This window comes from Nerophis ophidion, linkage group LG16, assembly GCF_033978795.1.
Source record: "Nerophis ophidion isolate RoL-2023_Sa linkage group LG16, RoL_Noph_v1.0, whole genome shotgun sequence".
Classification (NCBI taxonomy): domain Eukaryota; kingdom Metazoa; phylum Chordata; class Actinopteri; order Syngnathiformes; family Syngnathidae; genus Nerophis; species Nerophis ophidion.
Genome location: NC_084626.1, coordinates 39788126 through 39801876, shown reverse-complemented (window position 1 = coordinate 39801876; position 13751 = coordinate 39788126).

Here is a 13751-nt window from a genome sequence, read left to right as displayed (position 1 = left end):
TATATATATATATATATATGAAATACTCAAGTTGGTGAATTATACGCCACCCCTCTTAACCATACCCCCCCAACCACATCACCACCCCACCCCCGACCATGCCCCTCACCTCCCGAAATTGGAGGTCTCAAGGTTGGCAAGTATGAATATACGGGTGCTTTATTTTTTAACTCACATGTTAGCAGATGAGGCAGCAGGATGAGAGAGGGTTTACTGTGTTTGCCTCACAATACGAAGGTCCTGGGTTCAATCCTGGGCTCAGGATCTTTCTGTGTGGAGTTTGCATGCTTTGGCTTACCACTAGACAAAGCCTGCAAACCACTGGTGGTATGCGTGCCACAGTTTTAGAAATACTGATCTAGATTTTATAAAATAGTACATAAGTTATCGGTTATTGGTATTGGTTAAAGAAAAAATACAATGCATTCCTAAATATGAACTACTCCGTATAATCTGCACCATTACTGCATGAAGTCAGGCAATGTTCCTGTTTCAGACATATTATTGGAAGAGTAAAGTACGCAGAATGGCGGTGTTTGTCTTTAAGAGATTTCCACAATTTTGGAATTAGGGTGTGAAGTGAAGTCAATTATATTTATATAGCGCTTTTCTCTAGTGACTCAAAGCGCTTTTACATAGTGAATCCCAATATATAAGTTACATTTAAACCAGTGTGGGTGGCACTGGGAGGAGGTGGGTGGCACTGGGAGCAGGTGGGTAAAGTGTCTTGCCCAAGGACACAACGGCAGTGACTAGGATGGCGGAAGCGGGGATAGAACCTGGAACCCTCATGTTGCTGGCACGGCCACTCTAACAACTGAGCTGTACCCTGTGAAGATCAACACCTAACACTTCTATCTCACCGTAGCTGGGTTCTGTTTAAAAGGCAAAAATTGCTTATTTTGTTTGATATCTGTGTAAAAGAGGCTTAAGTGTCAGCAGTCTGAAACCTCCGCCTGTGAATATTCTCATCTGTCAGGTCATCCTCAGGGCATTGAATCCAACACAACTAGACTGTTCAGCTTGTCTTAGAAGATGTTTGCCTCTCACATCTCTCTAAAAGTTGCAGTTCTTAAGAAACAATATTGACATTAAAACAAGCGACCAGTCAACCCATCTCATTTTGCACCCTTTGGAGGTAGTGTTAAAAGCAAATGTTACAACTGTTGACGTCACACACAATTCTAACGTATATATCCTGGTTGTCTGCCAAAGGCAGAGCTGGCTTATTGTCGTGTCTTCGGTTGCAGCTCTGATGCAGCCATTTTATAGTCCAATACTTGCTTTGGAGGTACAGTGGAACCTCAATTTACCAGTGACGGGCTGTGCGTTTCCCACGTAGGCCTTCAGTGATTTCCTGTGTCCAATGATTACCTCTCAAAATACCATTATTGATGTCACCACATGACCATTGTTGGCGAAATACTATACTGAAACCCACTTACGCCCTACTGGGGATTGAATCGCCACCAACAGTGTACAAAACGGATTATTTTCTGGCGCAGTTGAAAATCAATACACCCGGATACTGTCAAAATTGAAATTGCCCAAAAAATATTAGATTTGAAAAAATAAAACATTTGAACTAACAATTTGGAGGACCTATTTGAGCTTCCTGGGTTGGCCGACATCTTCTCACAAGATGTAATTTCTCTTTAGATCTCCATAGATATGCCGGCATGGCTACGTTCAACAACCTAAACTGTCATGTTCTGTGGTCACGTTTTGTTTAGTTCTGTTCTGTTTGGTTTTTCGACTCTTTGTGCATTCTTGTTTGTTTTGTCACCATGACGACCAATTAGTTCACCTGATTTGTTTGAACTCACACACCTGTCAATAATCAAATCACTATTATTAAAGCTTGTCATTGCCAGGCAGTCGGACTGGCGTCATTGTACTCTGTACTCTACACTTTCTGTTTCATACCTATTTCATGTCATAGTTCATGCGGCCCTGCTCACGTCACCACAAGTAAGTTTTTGTTTCTTGTCCATAATTTCTGCCCATGTATAAGTTTTGTTTTCAAACCACAGTTTAGTGAGTTTTTTTAGTTCATGTTTCATGTCCTCAGTTTTGCCTTTGCTTTTACGTGGGCTAGGCACACTCGCCTCTAGGTTGTTTTGTGTTTCCTTAGTCAAGTTTTTTTTTCCTCCCCCGTGCGCGCCTTTTCTTTGCACTTTTTTCATAGTGGTTAATTAAACATGTCTTTACCTTCATGCCATGTCCCGTCACCTAAATTTGCATTCCGGGAAAACAAAAAACACCAAAGCCCTCGTTATGACATAAACGGGGCTACTGCGAATGCTCTTCACATCTGTGGCATGCTGGGTAATGGAGTTCTTATGTCACCTAGCTCATAAAATCACTATATATCTGCCGTGGGCCAGCTAGAAGTCCTTACTGACAACAACTCATGATCTAATTGGCTATCGCAACTGTCTGTCAAATGTTTGTGCCCGTTCACTTACAGTGCATGGACGCCTGCATTGTTGATTCTGAAGGCTACAGGCAGATTTGGGACAGCATGGCAACATAAACTAGCTGAATTCTAAATGGATACAAAAACAACAACACTGAAAGGAGCATAATATGACATGAAGATAATATGAATATGTTTAGATATTTAGGGAAAGTAAATTTAAAATGGTTTTATCTTTAATTATGATCATGATTTCTGGTTATGTTAGGCCAGCGGAGAAGGCCTTGCTGGCCTTGATGGCACACCACTGCAGTTTACCAAGTCCTTGAACAGGGTTGGTAAATAGAAAAGTATCACAAATGGCTTGAGCCGCAAAAATTACTTCAAAGCATAGCAGGACAGGTGAAGTGTTCAAACAAAGTTTATCAACAAAAGGCGCACTCATAAGGAGTGGAAAGTATCAGCATAAACAAAATGGGGTTGTCACGACTTGGACTTTGGGATATTTTATTTTTCCAACACAAAGGATGATTGGCACGAGCCAGGCGTGAACGTGAGTACATTTGTAATCATCACTACTCAAACAAACTACAACAAAGGCAAACAAATGGCGCGCACAATGGCGGAGAACAAACTTGACTAAAGAAAACAAAAGACTAGCGCAGAGGATATAACTATAAACACGAAACCAAAACACTTGCTGAATGCCATGAATAACAATGAACTATAAACAAAAACTTACATGACATGGAACTGAGAACGAGACATGGATCTTTGCAAGGTGCGCAGCAGGTGGTAGGCATGAGAAGGATGTGTAAGTAGGTAAAGTTGCCAGGACGAAGAACAGAAACAGAATGGCTTAAATAGCAGTGACATAATCAGTGATTGGACAGGTGCGTGACATGACAGCTGAAATTAATGAGTTGGCATGGTAACGAAAACAAATCAGGAAGTGCAAAACAGGAAACAAGTGTCCAAAAAACAAAACCGAACATAACCAAAGCAAAACATGATTCTTAGGCGTGACAGGGGTGAAGCCACTATAGAGATCAAGAACTTCAAGGGTGTTGCAGCGGAAGAAAATAGAAGCACACATCAGTCCTTATAAGTAGGAGGAATAATGAAGCCAAAAGATAGTAAGTTAGGAATAGCATCAAATAGGAGAAGCACTGCAGGAGGTCAGCGTGGTCTTGAGTTCAAAACAACCCGACACTGAACGAAGTGCCAGGAAGGCTTAAGAACGTCTAATTGTCAGCTGCCTGCAGGTGTGTGTGCCAGTGGCTCCGCCTCGCAACACCAGTGAAGCTACTAGAAGAGACGGCAGTAGAGCAGCAGAGACACACACAACAAAAAGTTTGTAAGATTAAGCAATTTTTCCCATGAAAAACAATACAAACATGAATGATTGGTTTCACACACACACACACACAAACACACATGCACACACACACACACACATACAGCCACCCACACACAGCCACACACACATTTTTTTTACCTTCTTGAGACCTCCGAAAAATGCCCACGTCTTTAGGACCACCCTTTATCAGATATATAAAGATTTGTATTGACAACATTAATACAATATACATACTATGCAAATATAAAATGTTTGTTGTGAAAATTAGATGGAATTTCACAAGAAAAAGGTCACAATTTCACAAGAAAAACTTGGATCTTCGGCAGAATTGTAATAAAAGTCGTCATTTTACCCAACGTGGGTCAAAAATTGTACAAGAAAAACGGGAAATTTGTGCAACATTATGATAATTGGAATTTCACTCAAAAACAGTCACAATTTTATGATAAAACTTAAATTTTTTGGCAATGTTATAATAATAATCAGAATTTTACTTGGCAAAATCATAACAAAAGTCCTAATTTTACACAAAAAATGTGACTATTTTACAAAACAAAAAAAATTGTCAAAATTGTGATAAAAATCAGAATGTTGTATGACAAATTTTGCATTTTTGCATTAAAAAGTAATAATTTTACATTAAAACAAGTAATAATAATGTTGCATAAAAAAGTAACAATTTTACATAAAAAAGGTAATCATTTTACGAGAAAATATTGCAATATTACAGAGACAGAAATAATATGAGAAATAACTCCCAATTTTATAAGAAAAAAGTCGACACATTGTGAGAAAAGACTGCTTTTAGTTGATTTATTTTGGGGGGAATTTTTTGTTTTGTAATTGGTTTTTAATCTTCATTGTATACTTCAAGTTACAATGAAGTATAGAAGCACTATATACATGTTTATTTCACTTTTTTAAATACATTTTGGCCATTTACAAATGTACATTTTTACACACACACGGTATTTCATATGTTGGCCAGAGGGGGTGCACTTTTAAAACCGACACACAGTCCATTTGAAAAATCCCAGAATTTTGGGACCACTCTAATTTTGATAGATTTCACCACCAGGGGTAAAAATGACACATTTTCTCTTAGATTCAATGGTTCTCCGTATTGGGACCATGATTTATGTCCGAACTTGTTCACCCGTCCTCATATGGACGGTACTTTTCCTTGTTGATGTCTCAAGAAAGGTAGAAATACAAGAACACACACACACGCACACGCACTCGCACACGCACGCACACACACGCACGCACGCACGCACGCACGCGCGCGCACACACACACACACACACACACACACACACACACACACACACACACACACACACGCGCGCACGCACTCTTGCTTGCTTATGGTTGTCCATCGAATCCGATGACGACATAAGCAAGTTAGCAAGTACCTGCGCAGGGAGATATTTAAAGGCCTACTGAAATGAGATTTTCCTAAATAAACGGGGATAGCAGGTCCATTCTATGTGTCATACTTGATCATTTCGCGATATTGCCATATTTTTGCTGAAAGGATTTAGTAGAGAACATCCACAATAAAGTTCGCAACTGGAGAAAAGCCCTCCCTCCCGGAAGTCGCAGAAGATGATGTCACATGTCGAGGGCTCCTCACATATTCACATTGATTTTAATGGGAGCCTCCAACAAAAACAGCTATTCAAACCGAGAAAACGACAATTTCCCCATTAATTTGAGCGAAGATGAAAGATTCGTGTTTGAGGATATTGATAGCGACGGACTATAAAAAAATTAAAATGCGATTGCAATCGCGTTGCATTGAGACAGATTCATGTGTTTTTAGAGACATTTACTAGGATAATTCTGGGAAATCCCTTATCTTTCTATTGTGTTGCAAGTGTTTTAGTGAGTTTAACAGTACCTGATAGTCGGAAGTGTGTGTCCACGGCCGGGTGTTGACGCGCATTGTCTCGGGGAAGTCGACGGCAGCTGTATGGACGGCACAAGCTCAGCTGGTATCCGTATAGAGGCGACTTTTTAACCACAATTTTCTTACCGAAACCTGCTGGTTGACATTCGGTTGGGATCCATGTCCGCTGTGATCCATACTAAAGCTTCACCTCCGGGAATTTTAAACAAGGAATCACCGTGTGTTTGTGTGGCTAAAGGCTAAAGCTTTCCACCTTCATCTTTTTACTTTGACTTCTCCATTATTAATTGAACATTTTGCAAAAGAATCAGCAACACAGATGTCCAAAATACTGTGTAATTATGCGGTTAAAGCAGACAACTTTTAGCTGTGTGTGCGCAGCGCTAATATTTCCTAACAGTCCGTGACGTCACATGTACACGTCATCATTCCGCGACGTTTTCAACAAGAAACTTCCGTGAAATTTAAAATTGCAATTTAAGCATGTGTTGCAATGTTAATATTTCATCAAAACTATCAGACTGCGTGGTGGGTAGTAGTGGGTTTAAGTAAGCCTTTAATCTTTCAAGGCCCGCCTATTGCACACCAGCAGCACATTGCTTTTCTGTCAGGGTGTGCTCCCTTAGCCTTTGCCTAAATAAGCTGACCCACAAGGCAATAGGGCTATTTACCATAGTTAGGGCAGGGCTGACGGGCGTCAGGGTGTGTTCCACACAATGGTGGGCCTATACGCCACGTCTCTGGGGCCCACTGTTGCTCCGAGATCCCTTTTCAGTTTAGTTCGGGGTCTGCAAAGACCCTTATCCGTGTGTGGCCACGAGGAGGCACTGAAGGAGTTTTTTTGGTTCGAGAGGCTTTGTACCAGTAGGAGGAGACTTACGCACTCGGCTGTGGTGCTAGCACAGATTGAAATCATACAAAAAGTATTTATTCTTAGGAGCCAGGTCACTACATTGAAAATAAAAATAAAATCCACTTTACCTTTTCGATTCCTCTTCTTTGCGTGCAGTGGGAGGTAGGGGGAGGTTGGAGTCAGTGTTGACAACGCTGTGGATACTTCCTGAATGTTTTAAACAACATAGCTCTCATGACTGTCTTGACAGGTTTGGACTTTGTCTATTTTAGTTCATATTTTGTACTGCATATTTTCTAGCCCTCTTATTTTCAGTTTAACTTCCTGTTTGCCTCCACCACTCTTCTGGCTCCTTCACCTGCCTCTGATTGGCAATCAGGACACACCTGGCCCTGGTTGCCAATCAAGAAGCCACTTAAGCCAGGGCTGGATCATTATTTTGTTTGTGCTTGCGTTTATGTTTCCTGTACACTTCCCGTCTATACTATTCCTTTGTGGTTTTGACATTAAAGAATGTTCAACTGCGCTACGTCTCTGCATCTTGGGGTTTCAGACCGAGAGAAGGTAACAATATCATTTGTACATTGAGAAACTAGAAAAATGTTGAAACATGCTAAAGTGTTAAGAATTGGTCACAGAGATGACCCCAGGATGGAGAGACGGGGGGCAAGGTTAAATTACTAAAAAGATTATATTTAATTAGTCCAAAAAAGTATAACAAAAGGAGATGGGGCAGAAAGGTAAATAAATAGACAAACGAAAACAGGTTTCTCAGTGGTTGGCAACATAAACACTACACAACAAATTCCCAGAATTCCCTGCAGCACCAACTCTTTCAGGACAATACAATATAAACAAACAACCTTTGGTGGAGGTACACCTAACATCCACATTAATGATACCAAGTACAGGAGCGTATCTAGTTGATACTACTATAATTACATTGATATTTTTTTTTAGCATCATACAATCTTCTTTCCCTTTTTTACAATGCATATTATGTTCATGAACTCAGGAAATATGTCCATGGACACATAAAGACTTAAATCATGATCAAGGTCTGCTCCTGTAACTACTTGGTATCGGATTGATACCCAAATTTGCGGTATCATACACAACTAGGATAAAGTATCAATTAACAGAATAATAAATTATTATTATATTTTAACAGAAGTGTAGATAGAACCTGTTAAAAGAGAAAATAACCAGATATTAACAGTAAATAAACAAGTAGATTATTAATTAATTTTCTACCTCTTGTCCTTAATAATTTTGACAAAATAATAGAATGATAAATGACACAATATGTTACTGCCTATGCCAGCAGACTAAATTAGGAACCTTTGTTTGTTTGCTTACCAGTAAAAGACAAGTTGTCTTGTTTGTTTACTATTTTATTTAAGGACAAACTTGCAAAAAGAAACATAGGTTTAATGTACCCTACGATTTTTTTGTTAAAATAAAACCAATAATGACGTTTTTTGTGGTTCCCTTTATTTCGAAAAGTACCGAAATACATTTTGGTACCAGTACCGGTAGTAAAATATTGGTATCGGGAAACCAAAGATTGCACACTACTGTCAAACAATGACTTGGACGTGGATTGTTTCTTCGACGTGGAGGGAAGTTAGCATGAGCGAGACGTGAGCGTGAGTACATGTTTATTTATTTAACACTATAACTACTAAAAGACAAACAAAAAGTGCGCACAAGGGCGGAAGTACAAAAACTAGACTGTGAAACAAAAGACTAGCATAAATGCTGCAAACTACAAACATGAAAAGAAAACATTTGCATGTGGCATAAACAAACAAAACTTACGTGGCATGAGCAGAAAGGAAACTAGGCATGGCTTGGAAAGGAGGAACATCAGGAATATGTGAAGTTGCCAGACTGAACACTTTGCAACTACCGGTTTAAATAATACCAATGATAATGATTAACAGGTGTGAGGTTGAGAGCAGGGACATGACTAGGAGACCAGGTGATAGTAATGGGTTGGCATGGAGACGAAAACAAACCAGGAAGTGAAAAGACAGAACTGAATGTCCAAAAAAGCAAAACATAACATGACCAAACATAACATGTAACAAGCATGACCTGCCAGTAGCATATGCTTGTCTCAAAGATTAAGCCATGCAAGAACTTTGGACCACTCAGCAGCAATCCAGTCCTTATTGTCTTGAGCCCGGGTGAGACGCTTTTGACGTTGTCTCTTATTCAAGAGTGGCTTTACACAAGGAATGCGACAGCTGAAGCCCATATCTTGCATATGGGCTTTACTTTTGTTGTTTATTTGCCTGGTTTCTAATGAATGGACTTTCTCACCTGCACATCGCCGGCCATCCCTGCATCTTGGCGTCACGCCAACAACCGCAATGTGAAAGCGTGACATACATATAGCTTATTGTTGTAGCTATTGATGTGCCTATTTTGCAGGACTTCTGTATAAAAAAAAAAAAGCTTGACCTAGAGCAGCTCTAAGCCCCTTGTGCTTTCACCTACTGTAGCTGTAAAAGTTGCCAATGTTCCGCTTGCAGAGGTAGTATCAGAGGCGTAACAGCCTTTGGGAGGCAGCGTATTCTGCCATGACACTTGCTTCTCATGTCTTGTTGCGTTGAAGGAAAATAGAAATGAATGAAATTGTAACATTAACATAGATGATAGCATGAAGACAACATGAGATGTGTCTTGGCTGGTCCACCCACACTTTTGACCAATAAATTAGCTGATCTTGGGAAGCCATAGCAAAGATACCTTATTTTGCAAACCACAGGGTGCACCGGATTATAAGGTGCATTAAAGGAGTCATATTATTGTTATTTTTTTCTAAATTGAAAAGACTTAATTGTGGTCTACATAACATGCCATGGTGGTTATTTGGTCAAAATGTTGCATCGATTATGTTTTACAGATCATCTTCAAGCCGCTTTCTGACAGTCACTTCCGGATGCGCCGTTTTGTGGGCGGTCTTATTTACGTGGCTCTCCTTCGACAGCTTTTTGTCTCTGTCATCTTTGTTGTAGCGGTGTAGCGTGCAAGGACGGGAGTGGAAGAAATGTCAAAAGATGGAGCTAACTTTTTTAATGACATTCAGACTTTACCTCAATCAATAACGGAGCAGCATTTCCTCATCTGTGGTTCACAAGTACAACAACGCTGGAAATGTGTCCCGTGAAAAACTGTTCAAATGGGACTTTCCAATACTAAAGTTCCGCTTATATGACGAGTTTACTGACAGATATAAGTAAAAACTTTATACTACTTTTTTTTGATAAGAAATGGCAACAGCGGAGGATGAATGTCCCATAACAAGAAGATAGAGAATAAGAACAAGCAACGGTGTTGACTACAAAGGTGGATGCGCGCGCATTTTCAGGACCTATACAGATCCCAAATACAGATCAGCAGGTACCAGAAGGTAAGAAAGGTTACTTTTGCATGATATTGCGTATAAAATGCCAGTTAATATGTCTTACCTTATACACTTAAATCAATAACAGAGCTACACTTACTCATCCATAATAAACAACACAGGAAATGTGTCCCGTGAAAAACCATCCAACCGGAACTCCATCCATCCATCCATCCATCTTCTTCCGCTTATCCCGCGTCGGGTCGCGGGGGAAGCAGCCTAAGCAGGGAAGCCCAGACTTCCCTCTCCCCAGCAACTTCCTCTAGCTTTTCCCGGGGGATCCCGAGGCGTTCCCAGGCCAGCCGGGAGACATTGTCTTCCCAACGTGTCCTGGGTCTTCCCCGTGGCCTCCTACCCATTGGACGTGCCCTAAACACCTCCCTAGGGAGGTGTTCGAAGTCCAGATGCCCGAACCACCTCATCTGGCTCCTCTCGATGTGGAGGAGCAGCGGCTTTACTTTGAGCTCCTCCCGAATGACAGAGCTTCTCACCCTATCTCTAAGGGAGAGCCCCACCACCCGGCGGAGCAAACTCATTTCGGCCGCTTGTACCCGTGATCTTATCTTTTCGGTCATGACCCAAAGCTCATGACATAGGTGAGGATGGGAACGTAGATCGACCGATAAATTGAGAGCTTTGCCTTCCGACTCAGCTCCTTCTTCACCACAACGGATCTGTACAACGTCCGGAATACTGAAGACGGCGCACCGATCCGCCAACCAGACTCTAATAACTAAAGTTCCTTGAGTGAATAATGTAAACTCACCACACCGGTATGTTTTATCGCTTTCATGGCGAATTTATTGACAGATATAAGTAAGAACTTTACTCTGTTTTATATTAGAAATGGCAACAGCGGAGGATGAATGTCCCATAACAAGAAGATAGAGACTAAAAACAAGCTACGGTGTTGACTAAAAAGGTGGATGTGCGCACATTTTCAGGACCTATACAGAACCCAAATACAGATCAGCAGGTACCAGAAGGAAAGAAAAGTTACTTCTGCATGATATTGCGAAACAAAATGCCGGATAATATGTTTTACCTTATACACTTAAATCAATAACATAGCAGCACCTACTCATCCATAAACAACAACACAGAAAATGTGTCCCGTAAAAAAACTTCCAACCCGAACTCTAATAACTAAGGTTCCTCGGCTGATTAATGTAAACTCACTACACCGGTATGTTTTAGCGCTTTCATGGCGAGTTTACTGACAGATATAAGTAAGAACTTTACACTACTTTATATTAGAAATGGCAACAGCGGAGGATAAATGTCCCTTAAAAAGAAGATGGAGAAAAAGAAGTGGATTATTGACTATGGCGTCGGCACGGACACGCGCAATCTTTCAGGACTTGTACACAGATCGCACATACAGATCAGCAGGTATCAGAAGGTAAGAAAAGTTATTTTTGCATAATATTGCAAAACAAAATGCCAGATAATATGTCTTACCTTATACACTTAAATTAATAACAGAGCAGCATCTTCTCATCCGTAAACAAACACACAGGAAATCTGTCCCATGAAAAACCATCCAACTGGCACTCTAATAACTAAAGTTCCTTAGGTGAATAATGTAAACTCACTATACCGGTAGGTTTTAGCGCTATCGTGGCGAGTTTCCTGACAGATATAAGTAAGAACTTTACACTACTTTATATTACAAATGGCAACAGTGGAGGATGAATGTCCCATAACAAGAAGATGAAGAAAAATAAGTCGATTATCGGCTATGGCGTTGGCACCGACGCACGTAATTTTTCAGGACTTATACAGATCCCAAATACAGATCAGCAGATACCAAAAGGTAAGAAAAGTGACTTTTGCATAATATTGTGAAACAAAACGCCAGATAACATGTCTTACCTTATACACACACCATAAAAATACTCGTATGTTTAATGCGCCGGCAATCCATCAAGCGGTACGGCTTCATAGCTTACCAAAGTCGTACCAAAATATTTTGATAGATTTTTGAGCGCCGTGTGTAATGTTCTATATTTTCAATGTATCATTTAAATTGTGAGTGTTGTTTACTTGAGACCTATTGCCATCATAGTGCAGAGTACACTTATCTTATGTTTGACATCTACTGGTCACACTTATCACTACACCATGTACCAAATAAAATAGCTTTGAGGTGAGTAAACTCAACCAAAATTATTCCTTACATTAGATTAGGCGCACCGGGTTATAAGGCGCACTGGCGAGGTTTGAGAAGAAAAAAGTATTTTAAGTGCGCCTTGTAGTCTGAAAAATACGGTACTTTTTCAAGTCACAACTTTTTGTGAGGTTCATCCCTGACATTTTGGTTATGTTTTAGTTTTTTCCTCTGCATTTGTCTTTGTTTCCTCTGTGTGTGTAGTATTTTCTGTCAGCGCTCTTATTTTGTTTGTTTCCTGTGTTTCTCCCTGAGTGCTGTGTCCCGTTAGCTGTGGCTGATTGGCACCTGGCCACACCTGGTGTCAATCAGCCCCTCCTATTTAGACCTGTCTTCCCATCCAGTCTGTGCTGGATTATGGTTGTTGCGGTAAGCTATTTTTGGTAGCGGTTTTCAGCTTACTGTCTTTTCTTCCCTGCTTCCAAGTTTGTTTGTTCATAGCCAAGTTTGTTATCCGCCTCGTGCGCGTGTTTTGTTAGTACCCTTTTGTTTGTTGTTGTTCTAGTATTTTAATTAAATCATGTTTTCGTACTCAATGCCTGCCTCCTTCTCTGCATCTTGGGGTTCGTCACAAACTAACTCTGACACTTTTACTTCAATGACAATTTGTTATGTAATGTTGCTTTAAAGGCCTACTGAAATGAGATTTTCTTATTCAAACGGGGATAGCAGGTCCATTCTATGTGTCATACTTGATCATTTTGCGATATTGCCATATTTTTGCTGAAAGGATTTAGTAGAGAACATCCACGATAAAGTTCTGCCGGAAGTCGCAGACGATGACGTCACATGTTTGATGGCTCCTCACATATTCACATTGTTTTTAATGGAAGCCTCCAACAAAAAGTGCTATTCGGACCGAGAAAACGACAATTTCCCCATTAATTTGATCGAGGATGAAAGATTCGTGTTTGAGTATATTGATAGCGACGGACTATAAAAATAAAAAATAAAAAAACGCGATTGCATTGGGACTGATTCAGATGTTTTTAGACACATTTAATAGTATAATTCTTGGAAATCCCTTATCTTTCTATTGTGTTGCTAGTGTTTTAGTGAGTTTAACAGTACCTGATAGTCGGAAGGGAGTGTCTCAGGGGAGTCGACGGCAGCTATGGACGGCACAAGCTCAGCTTTTCTCCGGTAAGAACTGACTTTTTAACCACAATTTTCTCACCGAAACCTGCTGGTTGACATGTGGTCGGGATCCATGTTGGCGTGATCGCGCTCTGATCCATAGGAAAGTTTCACCTCCATGAATTTTAAAGAAGGAATCACCGTGTTTGTGTGGCTAAGGGCTAAAGCTTCCCAGCTCCATCTTTCTACTGTGACTTCTCCAATATTAATTGAACAAATTGCAAAAGATTCAGCAACACAGATGTCCAAAAAAACTGTATAATGATGCCGTTAAAGCAGACGACTTTTAGCTGTGTGTGTGCAGCGCTCATACTTCCTAAAAACCAGTGACGTCTTGCGTACACGTCATCATTACACGACGTTTCGAAGACGAAACTCCCGGGAAATTTAAAATTGTAATTTAGTCAACTAAAAAGGCCGTATTGGCATGTGTTGCAATGTTAATATTTCATCATTGATATAGAAACTATCAGACTGCGTGGTGG